General features: G+C 48.6%; 1 protein-coding gene across 1 annotated transcript in view; it reads right to left on the reverse strand.

Moving 5' to 3' along the window:
- Positions 1-7,073, reverse strand: part of LOC8043951 — a 33,846-nt gene extending 26,773 nt beyond the window's left edge. Inside the window, exon 1 of the mRNA XM_002416463.4 lies at positions 6,841-7,073. The gene's annotated coding sequence lies outside the window, so the exon portion shown is untranslated. The remainder of the gene's footprint in view (positions 1-6,840) is intronic.
- Positions 7,074-10,042: the final 2,969 nt, after the last annotated feature.

Genomic DNA, 10,042 nt, shown 5'->3' on the forward strand with positions numbered 1-10,042 from the left:
TAATGGACTGCCTGACGCTGACAGCACACGGTGCTTTGAAAAGCCTCTTTCCCGCCCCTTTAGCCACGGAAATATCCTACGAGTTCCGGCACGGCGAGGAATCTGCGCCGCATGCTATTTTATTGAATCGGTGGTAACAAAGTACGCACCAAAGATTTAAATAGACGCTGGACATTTCTTGTCGTTTTGCAGCGGTAGCTGTAGCAAAAAGTGCAACACTTCGCGTCTCTGGAAAGATTATCGCAGTTGTGAGATCATCCTGGGCGTCTGAGACACTTTTCCCAGAAGTTTAAATCATTGCTACCTCGCTGTGTTAAGCTCCAAGTTTACAATGCTTTGGTATATTCCCAACTTAATTATTGTCATCTAGTTTGGGGAAATACAACAAAAACAAATATAAATAAACTACATACTTTACAAAAGAAAGCTATGCGTGCTATTGCCAATGTTTCATACTATGATCATACTGAACACTTGGTCTCATTGCTTAATATAAACCCAATTTCAAATATTTACAGGTCTCGACTTCTTGTGGCGTACAAGAAGTCTACGCAGTTTAAAAATAAAGTTTTTGAGGAATTATGTAACCTAGTCCTTTTCACTTCCTCATATCAACTCCGCCCTAAAGAAAAAGGGTTTGTTTCACCATCGCATACATTATATTATAACCACACGCTAAGTTACCAATTAACTGCTTTATTAAATGAATTATTTTTAAAAGGTGTTGATATTCATGCAATGACGCTGGCAGAGGTACGAGCATTATTTTAGGGTTGTTTTCTTAAGTACGGCTAAGGCGTACGGATCACTGTGCCATTGTATACCACAATGAATGTATTATTTTTTTTTTCTCTCTTGTTTTTGTTTGATCCGTAATCTGTAGATTTGAAATAGTGTTCTTTCTCTCAATGTAGCTATTTTGTTCGTTTTTGTAATTGCTTAGGAATCACCTTCTGTAAAGGGGGCCAGGACCTCCGTCAAGCTGCTCCAGCAGATTTTTGTCTTGGTTCCCCGTTTCAGTGATGAAACAAAATAAATATTTATTAATATAAGACGCGCTCAAACAGAAAATAAACTTTAATGCGTCTTGTTTTTTTTGTTTTTTTTTTTTTTTTTGCTTTGTAACACTTACTTTAAGCAGACGCGAATTTTCTAACCATTAAAATTAATAAAGAAAAAACAGACTAATAACATTGTGTAACTTTTTTTTACATCAAACAATCAAAAAAGTGGGCAAAAAAAGGCGGTCGCTCAACGTAACGAAGTACTCGTTTATACTTGTAAGACGTGAGTACACCACTGGGAAAATATTACAATATTTAATAATGGCAGCATCATATTGGTTTCTGTTTTAAACACGAACCCGAAACTGCGCACACACACTAAGTTTCACTTGTCGATGAGGCTTCTTCTATAATTTCTTGTGGCTTGCACGTTTTAGGTTTTCTTTGCCCGAAGAACGTTTTCCGCTCTTTCCCTGCCAAAAAGCGCGGGACGATCGATGCCCTCGCATCTCTTAACTTTTTGTATGGGCGGCATTTTTGGCGAGATAGAATGGTCTAAAGCGACCTTCTTGGAGTAAGGAACAATTTTCTTCTCGATACACACTTTTTTTCTAAGAGAGTAACTTGTTCCCGCAAAACATTCGATGATGCACTTTCTACTGTCACTCACCTCTTCACTCTACACTGTCACACGTTTATGGGCCGCCTCGACAAAAATTGTAGATCCGGACCCGCGGATATCCGCATCCGACCCTCTGTCATCCGCCTCCGATCCGCAATCCGCCAAATCCGATTCATTTTTATCCGCGGATATCCGTCAGTTTACTGCGGATATCCGCGAATGATCCGCAGATATGCAGGGCTCTAAATACGAATGAAAAAACCCCAGTCTACAGCAGAGGCATTGCTCTCCCTGTCGTTCCTCACCGCACCGGCAAGGATCTCTCCTCACATACGTCTCCTACATTAATTCCACTGGAAGCAAAGAGCCCATTGCAAACATTGCACACCACACTGGCTGAAGGAAACTCTCCTCCAACATGCCTTTCCACAACGCGGCAGCTACCGCTGCCAACCGCAGCACACTTCGTGTGGTCGTTTGCAATTTTTATTCATCGTATCCGCCGTGTGCAATTATACGGAGCTAATGTTAATGTCGACGTCAATAATGATAACGCTACTTTTCCGATAGTAGGCATTTAGGAACCAAACGATAGACATTACACTTTCTGTGATCTGCGCTTTAGCTTCCACCTAAGAAAAGCTGCTTCTTCGCGCCATTTGTTCCACAGTCCACTCCTTTATCCGAGTGTCGCGCCCATGCAGAATCAATAGAAATGAACGTCCATTAGATTTTAATCGGATAGACGCAGATTTATAGCGCTATATTTTGCTATATACAACCAAATGCCTAATGCGACTGCCAGCATTGCGCATATACAACTGCGCTGAGAGGTTTCCTTTGCAATTGGAAACCATGATTGAGACGTCCTATTAGCTCTGTATACGACAAAAAAGGCGGACTTCGGAGTTTTTACCGTACCATAAGCATCTATAATGTATCTGCATGCTGTCTCAAAGTCAGCATGGTTACTAGACTGTAGAGGTGGCCGAATATGAAGGTGCACGTTCAATCTCTCCCGTGCACGAGTGGACAAATAGCCAGTGTCGATCTCAATACCACGAGGTTCGTTAAAAGCCTATAGTCTCGACTATTTAGTCTTCACTAAACTGCAACATGTTAGACAGGGTACCCGACTGGCGGGTCTCGTCTGATATGGTCACACGTAGTATTTTATTGCACCCAGAGACTTCCCCCGATGTCGCCCACGCGACACTCGACGATGCACGTATACGATTTCGCCGAAGCTAGCGAGATTGACGAGCGAGCCAGAGTGGGCGGCGGCTCGCGATCGACGAGAAACACGATCGCTCCGCAATGTATACCTCGCGGATCGGATCGGTAAACTTGCTCGACTCGTTAGCTGAGATGCGTGCAGCACGTGGCTGCTTTAGGGCCGGCGAACGTCGAGGGCCACTAGGCCTCCCTGAGACTTCGTTTCACCTCGTACACTGGAGCGCCGAGGGAGCCATCGGAGCCAACTCAATGCCGCCTGAGAGTCGCATAACCTTCGGGAGGAACACGTGCTGCATCCGCAGCGTTAAATTGGCTGGTGGGATCGCTCGTAGAGGTCGCCGTGCTTCATCGTAAGGTGAAGCGTAGTATACAAAGGAGAAGAGGAAACAGGCGGAATAGAACATTGTGCACTCTCGAGGTATATTTATACAAAACTTACGTTTTGTACGACAGTGTCACGGGTCGCGAAATGACCAACCCACGACTGCTGCCCACACTATGCGAATACATGTTATGCCCCACCTGATTCTAACTCGTGCTGCTGCCAGCTGCGGATTCGTGAAGAGCCCAGAATTAGAACGACTCGAATCGATGTATTAACGGTTGGCGGAGTCAGCAACGTCGAGGCATATCCTATCCGAGATAATTCAGCCATGGATTTAACAGCGCCAGAGGAGCGCCAACTTGTGTCAACCTAATATTTCGTTTACACTCACGGCGATTTCACGCGACGCCATCGAACTTCTCGATCTCAGCTGATCGTGTACGTAAGGTATCGTGTAATATAAGATGCTGCTGGTGTGCGTGGGTATCGCGTTCTTCAGCATCTTTATACGTTTCCCGAGTTCTGATAATCGCTATACGGTGTCGCGCACTGTAAAGTCCTGGGTGGGCAAACTGCCTGCTGGCTTCGCATACTCTGAAACCGGACTCGTTTTCCTGCCGAGCAGCAGCCACAACCTTAAAGTGAGACGAAGTATTGGCGACTCCAGGCGAAATTGACGGCACCTGGCGGCTAGAGACAGAAAGCTGTGGCGGTAGGTTCGTTGCCTTCTCGAGCGAGTCAGATATACGAAGCGCCTGGCGGTCAAAAGAAGAAAGAAGCCTTGAAACTAAACTATAAGTGTATAGTGATGGTCCTTTTGGATATATGGTGTCCTCCTTTTTAGTCTTAGTGCAACTGTAGCAAGGTCGTACTGCCAAAACTATCACGACGTTCGTAGATAATATTAAACGACACGAGTCTCGTCCTCTTTCTGCTAGAAGTATTACGAATGTAGAGAGAAGAAAAACCTTTACATTTAAATAGAAAATGTCTTTTTATATGCGCTTAAAAGGCATCCAGAACTAACCCTTTAAAACAATCGGCGAATCAGCTTCCGATTTTGACTCTGTGCGCGTGCCCATGGGCGTGCGCTGGTTCACCGATTCTTTAAAGCAGCTCGTTCTGAAGGCCCTTGGAGTACCCATAAAACGGGGGATTTAGACGAACAGTGCAAAAAAGCACCTCTGCCGGCCTCGAGCGTGACCTCAATAGCGCGGCACGGACTTTCGTGTATCCGTTGTGTTTTATACGAACCACGACAGGGTTCCGTTGTGGTAACAACAGGCGGAGTTTCGATCAGGACGAGCATCGTACCGGCGTGCGGTCGTGTAATCACTAGTATACTAGTTGCTGTACATACTAGATTGTGAACATTACGAGCCCAAAGAACCTGCCATGCTTTTTTCTTTCTTTTTTTGCATATGGTAGTTTTCATATACCTTTTCTGCGCTTATCACCCTGGCGAAAATTCTTGAGTCACGGGGCTGTGTGCATGGCGCCTGATATTCCGCAGAAAACAGCTAATGCGCATGCTCAGAGCGTGTCCCACAACAGCCTAGTCGACGAAAATGGTGGCACACAAAAGACGATCATTCGAATGGTTCATAGACGCTCTGGTTCGGTTGGGTTCCAGTCCAGGCACCGTGAACCATTGTAGCCAGACCTCAAAGGCAGACTGACCTCTCGCTGTCTAAACATTAAACGTCATATTTGCGTATGCTCGGAGGCAGTGTACGGAACCTAAGCTCCAACACCGGGGGAAGGTTACAGAAGCACGAGCTACTTGGACGGAGCACGGATCGCTGTCCTCAAAGAGATCAGACCCAGGCTAAGGTAAAACTAAGCACAATTCCTAGCTCTCGTCGCCGCAGCGTGCATAATGTCCGAACGTTGAGATGAATACGGCGCTGTGGCCATCAATTCAAGTCGCCGTGGTTCAAGTATTTGACAAAAAAAAGAAGAAAAAAAAACTATATATATATATATATATATAAACCGGGTGTATGTCGATTTTTTATTTTATAAAGTTGACCTTGGGGGTGCTCGTGCTCTGGGTTCAATCCCCATCCCTGCCCATTTTGATCTGGATGAGCATCGTACCGGCGTGGCGGTCGTGTATCACACACAACTGCGTGGTGCACTTCAAAGACTCCAGGCTAGCAGTCGCGCTGCATGCACTGGCAAACTTCCTCCTCTACAGCGAGAGAGACGTCAGAGAGCCCATTGAGGCTGACTAGCTTCCCGCTGCCTCAAGTTCGTACACGCAATTACGACTTTACCACGAAACGCGTTAAATTTCTTTGAATAACGATCTCGCCGACTACGAGATTTGGACTCGTTATATTCATCTGGCGGAGCGCCAGTTACCCAAGTATTGTTGTACTGGTTTTCCAGAAGAAAAAGAAAATAAAACCCCGCTTGTTTGCCGCGGCGGCCTTCACTGAGCGTTTGTAGAGAGCCGAAAGACAACAGGAAAGTCCCCACCAAGATGCCATAGTTCAGGACGTCGTCCAGCCATGGAAAAGAAGAGCTCCTCCCCGCGTAGCCGCGGAAAAGCAGATCAGTCGCGTGAACCTGTTCGGGGTCTCCAGAGTGAGGCCGGAGATCCAGTTAGTCGCGTGCCCTCCCCCGACCGTGTCACGCTCACCCTCGGTCCAGTGCACTTGCGTGAGACGTCGCAGTGTACGTAATGCTCGCTCTTTACGAGTGCCTACACACTTCCTCCTCATGCCAGGGGGCGCCTCGTCGGACGGCTTAAACCTTTTGGCCGGCCCACATAAAAGATGTCAACACGGTGATGAAATCCAAACGCGCGGCGGGTCCGGTCAATACGTCGCCTGACCTGTTGCGACAGTCGCGCGCGTTCTTACAAACTCGTATTGACACTCGCAAGCAGGCGAGCGCGCAAATGGGCGGCTTCGAGCGCCCTGCCGTCATCATTAGTAGCCCGCAATTATCTAACGCGCTGAAAATGAGCGAAATGCCCGTCGCGTGACAGACACGAGGTGTCCTCAATAAGCGTCCAAATGTGCGATTCCATAGTTAAGGGAGTTTTAATAGAGCGTTCCGATAACGATACCCAATATTTCAGGGACATCTTTGTGCACGCATCGTTTTGTCATCGGGTATCGTTATCGCAGGTATCGGAACGATCTACTAAAATGTTATGTAATGGAATGCGTAGCGTTGATACTCTCTATAATCCAATTTTAACTTCAGCCCAAATGCGTTTTTTTTTTTTCGCTGTCGTACACGGAAGCCACGGCTCAAACGTTTATAGAGGAAAGCGTACGAAAAAGAAGATACTAGAATATTTTTTTTTTGCAAACGTAAATAAAATTATGTGTTCTTTTTTTTTTTCTCTCTGGCAATTTTTGAGTCGCTAAACACCAACAGGTACCGTCTTCGGTGCGAACAAGGCTCATTAACATACTAATGAGCTCTGTTCACAAGAATGCCGGCCATCCTGTTTTCCACCCCTATTCCCAACATTGCGGACATAAGAAGCACGAGAACAAATCCTTCGAATCGAGCAATCGAAACCTTGGGGTATCAAAGTTCTTCGGAGTGTGGGACGGGATTGGGAGCAAAGCAGCCCCGACCGAAAACAGGAGTGAAGCGCGCGTCCCACATCGCCCGAGTGGTCGTCTCACCTCTGAATGCTCGAGGGCGACGTGGAGGATGCCCACCGCCGGGAGACCAGTTGCCCGGACTGCTGTGCTCCCTTCTCGCCCACGCAACTCGGGATCCGGAGTGAGAAGAGCGAACGAAGCCCGAGCGCGAGTATCGGCGACCGGTGACTCGAAGAGCGCGTGCCCCTACGCTTGACGCTGCTCGCTTCTCGCCGCCGATCCGCGTGTGCTACGGGCTGCAACAGGGCGCGCAGCACAACGCAGGGGCGAGCGCTGACGTCACCGGCGACGTCACAGAAGGGCGGTGTCTGAGGGAGAGCGAAGGAGATACAGAAAGAAAGAGAGAGAGAAAGAGGAGGAGAGAGAGAGACAAAGGCAGAAACGGGAACGCGTGGAAGAAACTGGTTTCTCGTGAATGGAGAATCGTGTGCGCGTGAACTCGGTTGTTGATGGTTCGGGGTGGGGGGAGCGTTTGTCCGCGATCAGCCCCGCGCGCTCTTTTTATTCTTATTATTATTATTTTATTTTCATTTTGTTTTGTCTCGGCGTGCGTCTGCGTGTTTCTTTTTAGTAATGGGACGGCGGAAGGGGGAGGTGAGCAGTCGATGACCGAGCGATGTGTTGGACATGATCGCGGTTGTCGGGTTCCCTTCGTTGCCTGGGGCGTCTGCACAGCGCCAGTCACGCGAGCCCATGTCCCTCAAAGGCTCCCATCTCACGCATCGTCCCCTGCGTGTTGCTCGATACATTACATAAACGAGCATACTTCGGCGGACGGGCCCAACAAGTTCGCTTGAGGCAAGCGCGAAGCTGCGACTGACGGGTCTACCCCCTGCTTATATTCTCCGTCTCCTTTCTCTCTCTGTTTCTTTTTTTTTTTTTTTTTTTCTCTCTGCAGGATATAATCGAAGCGACTTGACACATCTACCAATGGCCCTGCCTTGTCCACGAGCCTGTCAATGCAGACGCCTATTGTATTTTTTTTTTTTTTTTTTTCTGTCGCGCCGCCGCGTAACCCGGCACAAAAGTACCGGTCGAAGAAGAAAGGACTTCGACCGGCGCCGGGCTTCTATTTCGGGCGGTGCCTTTTATTCCCGAAACTCGGACGTATCGGTGCTTCTCGGAAAGTCCAGACTGCGAAGGATCGTTGAGAGGAGCGGAGGCTCCCACGTGGGGCGTGCGCTGCGGCGCGACAGATTCCGAGGTCCTCGGCGGGGAAAGGCGCGGAGAGCTAGGGAGAAAAAAAAAAGGCAGGCGCGAGACAAAAGAAACTCTTCGGTGTCGACCGTTTTTAGCCGCACGCGCCCGCGAGAGAGAGCGCGTGCGTAATTCCCTCTTATTCCCTCTGTCCATGCATAATTTGCGCTGATGGGGATTTCGGTTTATCGATTGCTGCTGCGTGTTTCTCCTAAAAGCATAATCAGTTTGGCCTTATTTGTGTTTTTCTTTTCTTTCGATGCCGTTATGAATGTGTGTGTCAGGGCTGTTAGGCCCCCGGCTTAGAGGGAACTTCGTTTTCGGCACGCCCATCGCGTTCTCTTCTTTTCAATGACTACCTGCAAACTAGCAAAAAAGAGAAGTGTTCTCTAGTTAGCGCGTCCTTGCGACTCGAACCGCTAATTTAGGCAACTTCCGCACGTCGTAGATAGAATTGGTTTCGGCTGCGTGGCTTTGTCGTCGTTAACCGCTTGACGTTTGTTCTTATTATTATTATGATTTCTTCTTATTATTATTATAAAATCTCTCCCCCCCCCCCCCCCCACACACACACACACACAAGCACACAAAAATTTTTTAGCGGTTTTTGTTGTCTTCTATCAGGGGCGTCAGAAGGCTTCGGGCGCTGTTGTGGGAGGGGAGTAGATTTCCTTTCCTCCGAATGGATCGCTGAAAATGTCTGAAATGTATGCGCTTCTGGTCAAGAGACCCAACGAGTTAAAAGAACCATCGAGTCAAAAGGCTCAATAATGGATCTCTTGACGCGTTGGACCTTCTGACTCGCCAGTCACGAGTGAAGAGGTCCAATGTGTGTCAAGAGGTCCAACGCGCGAAGAGATCCAACGAGTCAGGAGGTCCAATAATGGATCGCTTGACGCGCTGGGTCTCTTGACTTGGCAGACGCGACTCAAGAGATCCAATGACTCGAGAACTGCCGCGTCATATTGCAAGGGGTCATTTTACAGACACGTTCGTCGCCGTTGGGTCTTCGTTGTTCAACCAACGACGAGATCTCCCGCTTGGAATTTTTCCATTATCCAAGAGAGATCAGAAAGAGAGAGAAAGAGACAGCGCGGTACTTGTCAGCCACCCAGGGGGCGACATATCTCTGACCCTCAAATGAGCACTTTAGCCGGGGCCGTATACGACTGCTGTGCTTTGTTTCACCTTAAGAATAGGGAGTTTTCGTAGACCATTTTCGCGCCTCCACTACGCTCCCCGGAACAAGGACGCCACTAGTGCGCATGCCCGGCGCTATCCTTGCCTGCAGAGTCCCGGATCTTGTAGCGGGTTGCGGAGAACGTTGCGGGACAACGGAAACGATCTCTACGAGCCAGCGCTACCGATCCTGAGCATACAGTGCGTCACGTGATTTCTGGTTCAGCGCGGCGACGCCCGGAGCACGGTGTAGGAAGGCTTCCTACACCGTGGCCCGGAGCGAGATGTCCGGTGACGCTCTCGAGGGATGGGCTCCCAGCATCGGCTGCGGTCCATCCTATAGGTGAAGCGGAGTATAGCCTGGGGGCTTTACGCGCACCACGCAGTAGTGATTACACGAACGCGCGCCGATGCTAGTCCTCCGTACAGCGTGGTGCCAGTTAGCAGTCATGCTGCACTGGCCATATCGGCAATATTCTATGGAAAGACATATGTTTACCCTCTGGATGACTGACAAACATTACGCTGTCCAAATTATCCACACACCCCAAAATTTCCTGCTAGTTGAGCTCATGCTGCATACACGTGTTCGTTGGTTTCTAAATTCAAGAAGCAACCTGCGCTGCGTCCCCGCGTGACCGTACAGCGCGCAAAATTCTCGGGAAATTTCTCCTGTAGACAGCATACCCCACGAAGAGATGGCGTTGGTCACCAGCCAATAGAAATTGAAAACGCACAACGCCGTGACGCAGACAGCCATTCGGGATCCCAAAACCTGTCCTCCCCAAGGCCACTGTATCCTCTTCTCCACTCTCCCTCTTTTTGTTGCTTTGTTTTTATTTGCGGA

This window comes from Ixodes scapularis, unplaced genomic scaffold, assembly GCF_016920785.2.
Source record: "Ixodes scapularis isolate PalLabHiFi unplaced genomic scaffold, ASM1692078v2 PGA_scaffold9__187_contigs__length_104089568, whole genome shotgun sequence".
NCBI lineage: Eukaryota > Metazoa > Arthropoda > Arachnida > Ixodida > Ixodidae > Ixodes > Ixodes scapularis.